This window comes from Salmo trutta, chromosome 3 (assembly GCF_901001165.1).
Source record: "Salmo trutta chromosome 3, fSalTru1.1, whole genome shotgun sequence".
NCBI classification, from domain to species: Eukaryota; Metazoa; Chordata; class Actinopteri; order Salmoniformes; family Salmonidae; genus Salmo; species Salmo trutta.
This window is the reverse complement of record NC_042959.1, coordinates 65,269,141-65,275,488: the sequence shown is the minus strand read 5'-3', so window position 1 is coordinate 65,275,488 and position 6,348 is coordinate 65,269,141. Positions and strand designations below refer to the sequence as shown.

General features: G+C 36.8%; 1 long non-coding RNA gene across 1 annotated transcript; it reads right to left on the bottom strand.

Annotated features, from left to right (window-relative positions):
• Nucleotides 1-230: 230 nt before the first annotated feature.
• LOC115184165 (uncharacterized) lies at nt 231-5,113 on the bottom strand. The gene is made up of 4 exons (XR_003874210.1): nt 4,769-5,113; nt 3,822-4,145; nt 497-766; nt 231-310 (listed from the first exon to the last, which is right to left on the bottom strand). It is a non-coding gene; the product is annotated as an uncharacterized LOC115184165 (long non-coding RNA).
• Nucleotides 5,114-6,348: the final 1,235 nt, after the last annotated feature.

Sequence of the window (6,348 nt, the reverse complement as noted above, 5' to 3'; positions counted from 1 at the left end):
ATGTAACTTTTATCTACTTCCTATGTTCATATTGTCCTTAAAACTTCTAACTTGACCTTTTACAGACAGTTTATGGACCACAGATGTTTTGTTCCCAGTGACATAATTTGTTGCTGTACAGGTGTAATCTCCACTGTCAGAGTATTCACTCTTCTCTTTAGTGAACTCAGGTGAATGTCCAGGTATCTCTGTCTCATTGTGCATCCAGGTGTAACTAGCAGGGGGGTGGAGTCAGCAGAGCAGGCCAATGTAAACTTCTGTCCTACTTCTATTTCAGTTGGACCCTTGATTTCCATACCATCAGGTCCATCTGTAACACAGAGATCACCAGTTAGTCATAGCTACAAGTTTATTAGTTTGTAATCAGTGTGACGGTAGAGTCATAATGGTTGGTGTAAAGTGTGTGTTCATTCATTGTTATATTCTTTTTACGTGCATCTGTTGTTGGTACATTTATCTGGTACATTTATCCCCAGGCTTATAGGGAAGTACTTACAGATTACATTCCCAGTGTCACTGGCATTTTCAGAGCTGACAGGGTTGCTGACTCTACACAGGTATTCTCCACTGTCTGTTCTCTTCTTTATGAACAGCACTCTCTTATCCTCAGATAAGATGATATTGTCACCAGAAGACACAGGATGACCATTCTTCATCCAGTCTCTGGTGATGTTGAAGCCAGCTGCATCACAGGTTAACGTGACAGAGCCCCCCTCGATGATTGGTGGGTTTGGGGTAATTGTGATAGTAGCACCAAATACTGCTTCTGTGAAATTAGTACAAGATGAGATAATACTAATTATTGTGGTTTGGGAAAAAGAATAGGGGAAACATGTTAGTTTTATTTTCATCTTGCACAGTGGTAGAAGAAGTAGAAAATGACTCAAGTAAAAGTGAAAGTCACAGTAAAATACTACTTCAGTAAAAGTCTAAAAGTATTCGGTATTAAATATACTTAAGTATCAAAAAGTAGATGTAATTGCTAAAATATACTTAAGTATCAAAAGTAAAAGTACATAATTTCACATTCCTTATATTAAGCAAACCAGACGGCACGATTTTGTTGTTATTTTAATTAGCGGATATCCAGAGACATACTCCAATACTCAAACATTATTTTCAAACAAAACAAAGTATTTGTGTTTAGTGAGTCTGCCAGGTCAGAGGCAGTAGGGATTACTAGGGATGTTCTCTTGATAAGTGCGTGAGTTGGACCATTTTCCTATCCTGCTAAGCATTGGAAATGTAACGCATACCTTTGGGTGCCAGGGAAAATGTATGGAGTAAAAAGTATTTATTATTATTATATTATTTTATTTAGGAATGTAGTGAAGTAAAAGTTCTCAAAAATATAAATAGTAAAGTAAAGTACAGATACCCCCAAAAAACTGTGTAAGTAGTACTTAAAGTATTTGTACTTAAAAAATGTACACCACTGGTGTCACATTACCATGGACAGGCGCGGAGCTTGAGTATCAGCACAGATGGGGTAGTGCGCTCTCGAGGGGACTGTCATGCCAAATAATGTCTCCCGGCCAAATAATGTCCCCCTCTACGTCACAATGGGATTCCATAAAGTATTAGCGTCTATTGCTATATCAACGGTGCGATGACCTAATGATAAAAAAATGGAGATCGTTACATTCTAAATGACGTTCTTTTCATCATCGCTATGCAAACGAGGCTGATTTCCGTGACAGTTTCACTGTTTAAACAAGTTTGGTTTAGCTAATAAAATGAAACAATTTATTAGAACTACTTGTGCAAATCCTTTTGTTAACATTACAACATGAAATCCATGTCTTAAACATTGCTACGTTTCGGGAATTGCAAAGAAAACGTGTGATCTGCTTGACATTAAAATGACACCTTACAGATCACGAAGTCAGCTAATTCCACTCCATTCATGTGCAAATCCTTTTGATTCATACACTGGCTTGTCTTTTTACTCACATAGCTCATTAGTGCACCCTTGTGGTTGAATGTATATGTATCTATTGTAGGTCCTAGGCTACAACAATGAATAATGTGGAACAAATAAATACCATCAAAGGATACCTTACAACTTACAATATTGAACACCTTGTGAAACAGCTGTGAAAACCAACCTGAAGTTCTAGCAACAGCCCTAGAAACAGAAGCTAGAACTCATCGAATCCCATCAATAACGTAGAGGGGGACACTATTTGGCCAGGGGACACTATTTGACATGACAAGTCCTTAGCAAATCTTTTAAAATTAATAGATGATATGTCCCATCATAAAAGCAAATTAGGCTGTTAGTAGGTTATTTTGTCATCTAACTTATTTATAAGATGCGCTACTGCACACCGCATACAGAGCTTAGTTTGAGCAAAGCGAGAGATCACAGCTCGTTGATCATGTGTTCTTAAAATCCCAGTCATTGTGCAACATTTCTACATACAATCGCGTGTGAAAACAGAGTTTTACTTCATAGCCTATTATGACGCATGTTTAACCTTGCTTCGAAGTGGCCTGTAGCCAAAATCCGACCATAGAAACGTTTAGGGAATCATTTTAGAAATATTCCTCATATGTCATTGAAACCAGCATTTCTCTCTTGTTCTATCCATTTTTATATCAACTTTCTTTCATTGTCCAGAAGCCAAAGGCACAATCCTACCCTATTAGGTTTTAGATAGCCACTTTTTTTATAAGTCTAGTCATATTAGCAACCCATCCTGCATCTTTAGATTTCCACTCATTCTACGTTTCTAACAGAGATTTTTTACCCCTGTCACATGAAACCGCTGGCATCAGTTGCCCTTTAGAAAGGTGTTTTTCTGCTAATTGCATTTTGGAAAATGTTTGAAAATGATGTAGCCTAATACATTGCCTGCTTTATTACAGTAGCTGCATGTTCAATAATGGCCTATAGTCTCTTGGTTGTGAAACGATTGAAAAAATGTAATATGAACATTGAAAAGGCTTGGCTAAACAATCTGTTTTCATTTAATACTATTGTCGAATAATTTTCAGGAAAATCATTTTCATGTTGTATTGGTGCTGTATGAAGTAGACTATTAGTAGTTTTAAACTAACAAACTTACTAAATAAAGGAATAATCAGTTTGAAGACCCTGGTCCCTCCCAGGCACCTGCCAGTCCCAGGCCCTCAAGGGAGTACAGCGACAGACAGCTGTACATTGCTTTATAAAATAAGCAACACCAGCTCAGACCAATTCCAGAATTTAATGAAATTGTATTATATATTGTATTATATATACATTTTGCCATGTTTTACAATGTCAATAAAAATAATTCTTTGGTTTGTGGTACATCATTGTTGAAAAGGTTATTTTTTCTTTTCTTTTTTTCTTTTATCTCCAGGATCAGGGTGCCCCTAGGTGTGTGGTCCCTGGGGTGATCACCAGGGTTGGGGTTAATTCAATTTCAATTCCAGTAAATTCTGGAAGTACACTTAATTTCCAATTCCAATTATCTTCCATGGTTTTCAATGAGTAAAAATTTGAATTGGAGTTTGGCTAACTGTTTGAATTGACTGGAATTTAAATGGAATTGACCCCCACGCTGGTGGTCGCACCCATGGTCCTCACACTAGCTCTGCTTCTGACCATGGATCATGTATGTAGTAGAGTGTCAAGAGATATCCATGAAATCAATTATAACTGCACCATCAAAAAACTAGAGTAACTGCATTTCAACAAGCACATTCTGTTGTTTGTTTTGTATTGTTTTTATGTATGGAAGTACATTCAATTCACATTAGTTGATAACTCAATACAATATCTATGCACATTTAACATTAAATGACATCTTTTGGAACTCAGGGGTACTCACCATAGACATTCAGTGAAGTATTTGACAAATACATTAAATCAGACTCTCTTAGGATCACTCTGTATTCTCCACTGTCAGCAATGGTCAGTTTCCTGAGCTCCAGAGATCCAGTTCTATTGTCCAGACTGATCCTGCCAACATATCCCACTCAGGTCACAGAACCTTCAGAACTGAGAAAGTCAACAATGATGACAGGGGGATCACCAAAAGTCCAGGCGATTGCATTAAGCGTTGTTGGATTGATGTTGGTTTTGAAAAACACATTTCCTCCCAATGTACCATTCACAGGTCCAGGTGGAAGCACTTCTAGACCAGCACAATAAACTGAGGAAACAATACCAGGGCTTGATTATCATGTCTCCAAAACAAACACAAAATACTGTAACCAAAGACAGTTTTTATGAGTTCTTATACACTCTTATAACATAATTATTATAATTATTAATAATTATTATTATTTTATCAAGACAATTTTAGAAGCCACTGTGGAAGTCATTGTGACTAGTAGAATAACTATCTTTTGTGCAAGCAAATATTAAGCAGCATTTGTCACCAGCTGAAAGGCATAGTTCACCCAAATTACAAAATGACATTGGTTTCTTTACCATGTAAGCCATCTATTGACAAGGTCTGACACCAATCCGTTAAACATTTAATTAAATGTGTATGGCCTTAGAGACGGACATGAACATCATTGAAACTACGTCTATGAATATTGACAAAGAACCTGCTATTGATTGAAGAACCATTCCTACTGTCATGGGAACAGAGAAGAATGTATTACATTAACACAGCAATCACAGTCCTAAAATGTCATAAGGATCAAAAAAGGGTTTAGAAATGATGACATGTTTCACCCCTTGGGTTTAAAATTGGCCCTTGTTGGTGCTTTTAGGGTTAACCTATATGTGGCTGTATTTTATTGAGTGCAGCAGATAAAGTCTCACCTGAGAGTATTGCCATGGTAAGAAATACAACTGCAGATGCCACCATCTTTTCTGATGTATCAAATGTCTGTGATTCAGACTACTTCTGTATCTAGAAATAATTATTACATAAGAGACAGGGCTTCAATAAAAGTGGTCTACAGTAACATCAAAACCTGATATGAGGAAGGAATATTGAGATAAAATGTTTTGATGAGTTATATTGCTGCATGAAGGAACAAATGACCAAACTCCACTGTTGGAACACCTCCACTAAGCCTAACAAGGAAGCTGTGTGGGGTTTTACATTTACTGAGCCTATTGCCTCTATTGTTTTGCAGGCTTTGACTATTAAAGATAGTTGACTTTGGTCTTGAGGTATTTTCTGATAATAGATGATATATTCTATATAATAAAAGTTAGTGCTTTATACTCCTTCTCAAACACTGACATCACTGTAGAATCACTTAGAAGCAACACCCAGCTTTGTAGAAATGAATTAACTGAATGTTATCAGTCATATCAACATCACACTTGACACGAACAACAACAAAGTTGATGGAGAAATAGACGGAAATGTTATTATTAATTCTGTTTTTACATCATGAAAAGCAATAAAGTAATCCAGCTTCTTTGCCTTTTTGACTCTACACTTCACAATACAGTGTTCTATAAATACTTGTATTGACGGTTTACATTACATGTTTAACATTACAGCCTCCACATGCTTTGATCAGTTACAGTATCATTATCTACTTTCATTAACAAGGTTTTAGTTTTCAATATGAGTAAAGCACCCAATAAAGCAGACAAATAAACCTATGATTGATTATGCACATTATATTACAGATCCACACTGGGTGTTATCATGCAGGTTTTCTATGTGTTGATGATGGATTTAACTTGATTGCTGGACCAAACAAAATCAAACAGCTATTCTATTTATAGATGTTTGACCATACTGGTTCTAGATATGTGCCAAAATGATGAGCAATATTACAGATGTGTGTAAACGATCCATTTAATGCACTTTGCAATGAAAAATAAAAAATAGAACTAAAGTCAAGGTTGGGCATCTGTCATCTCTAGTGTGTGGATTTTTCACTAGTGTGTGATTTTTGGATACTTAAGTTTTGACATGTTTTTGCTTGCACTCTGTAACTTGCCACAGACAGTCATATAAGGGTATTTTCCTAGTTTATAAGGGTAAATACCCTAGTTTGAACCAAACTCATAAGAGACACACCCTCACCTTATGCCCTTGGGGAATCCCTGTAACCATCTTGAAGTGTTTTATTTATTTAACTAGGCAAGTCAGTTAAGAACAAATTCTTATTTTCAATGACAGCCTAGGAACAGTGCCCCTGCCTGTTCAGGGGCAGAATGACAGATTTGTACCTTGTCAGCTCAGGGATTTGAACTTGCAACCTTTCAGCTACTAGTCCAACACTCTAACCACTAGGCTACCCTGCCGCCCCAGGGTGATCCAAATGATTAGCCAAGCAAGGGAAGTTTGCAACATAAGCCCCTCAGTTTGCGAGTGTACAATTATGTTCATTCCGGGGCCTGAAACTCCCCATAATTCAATTTGCAACGATTGT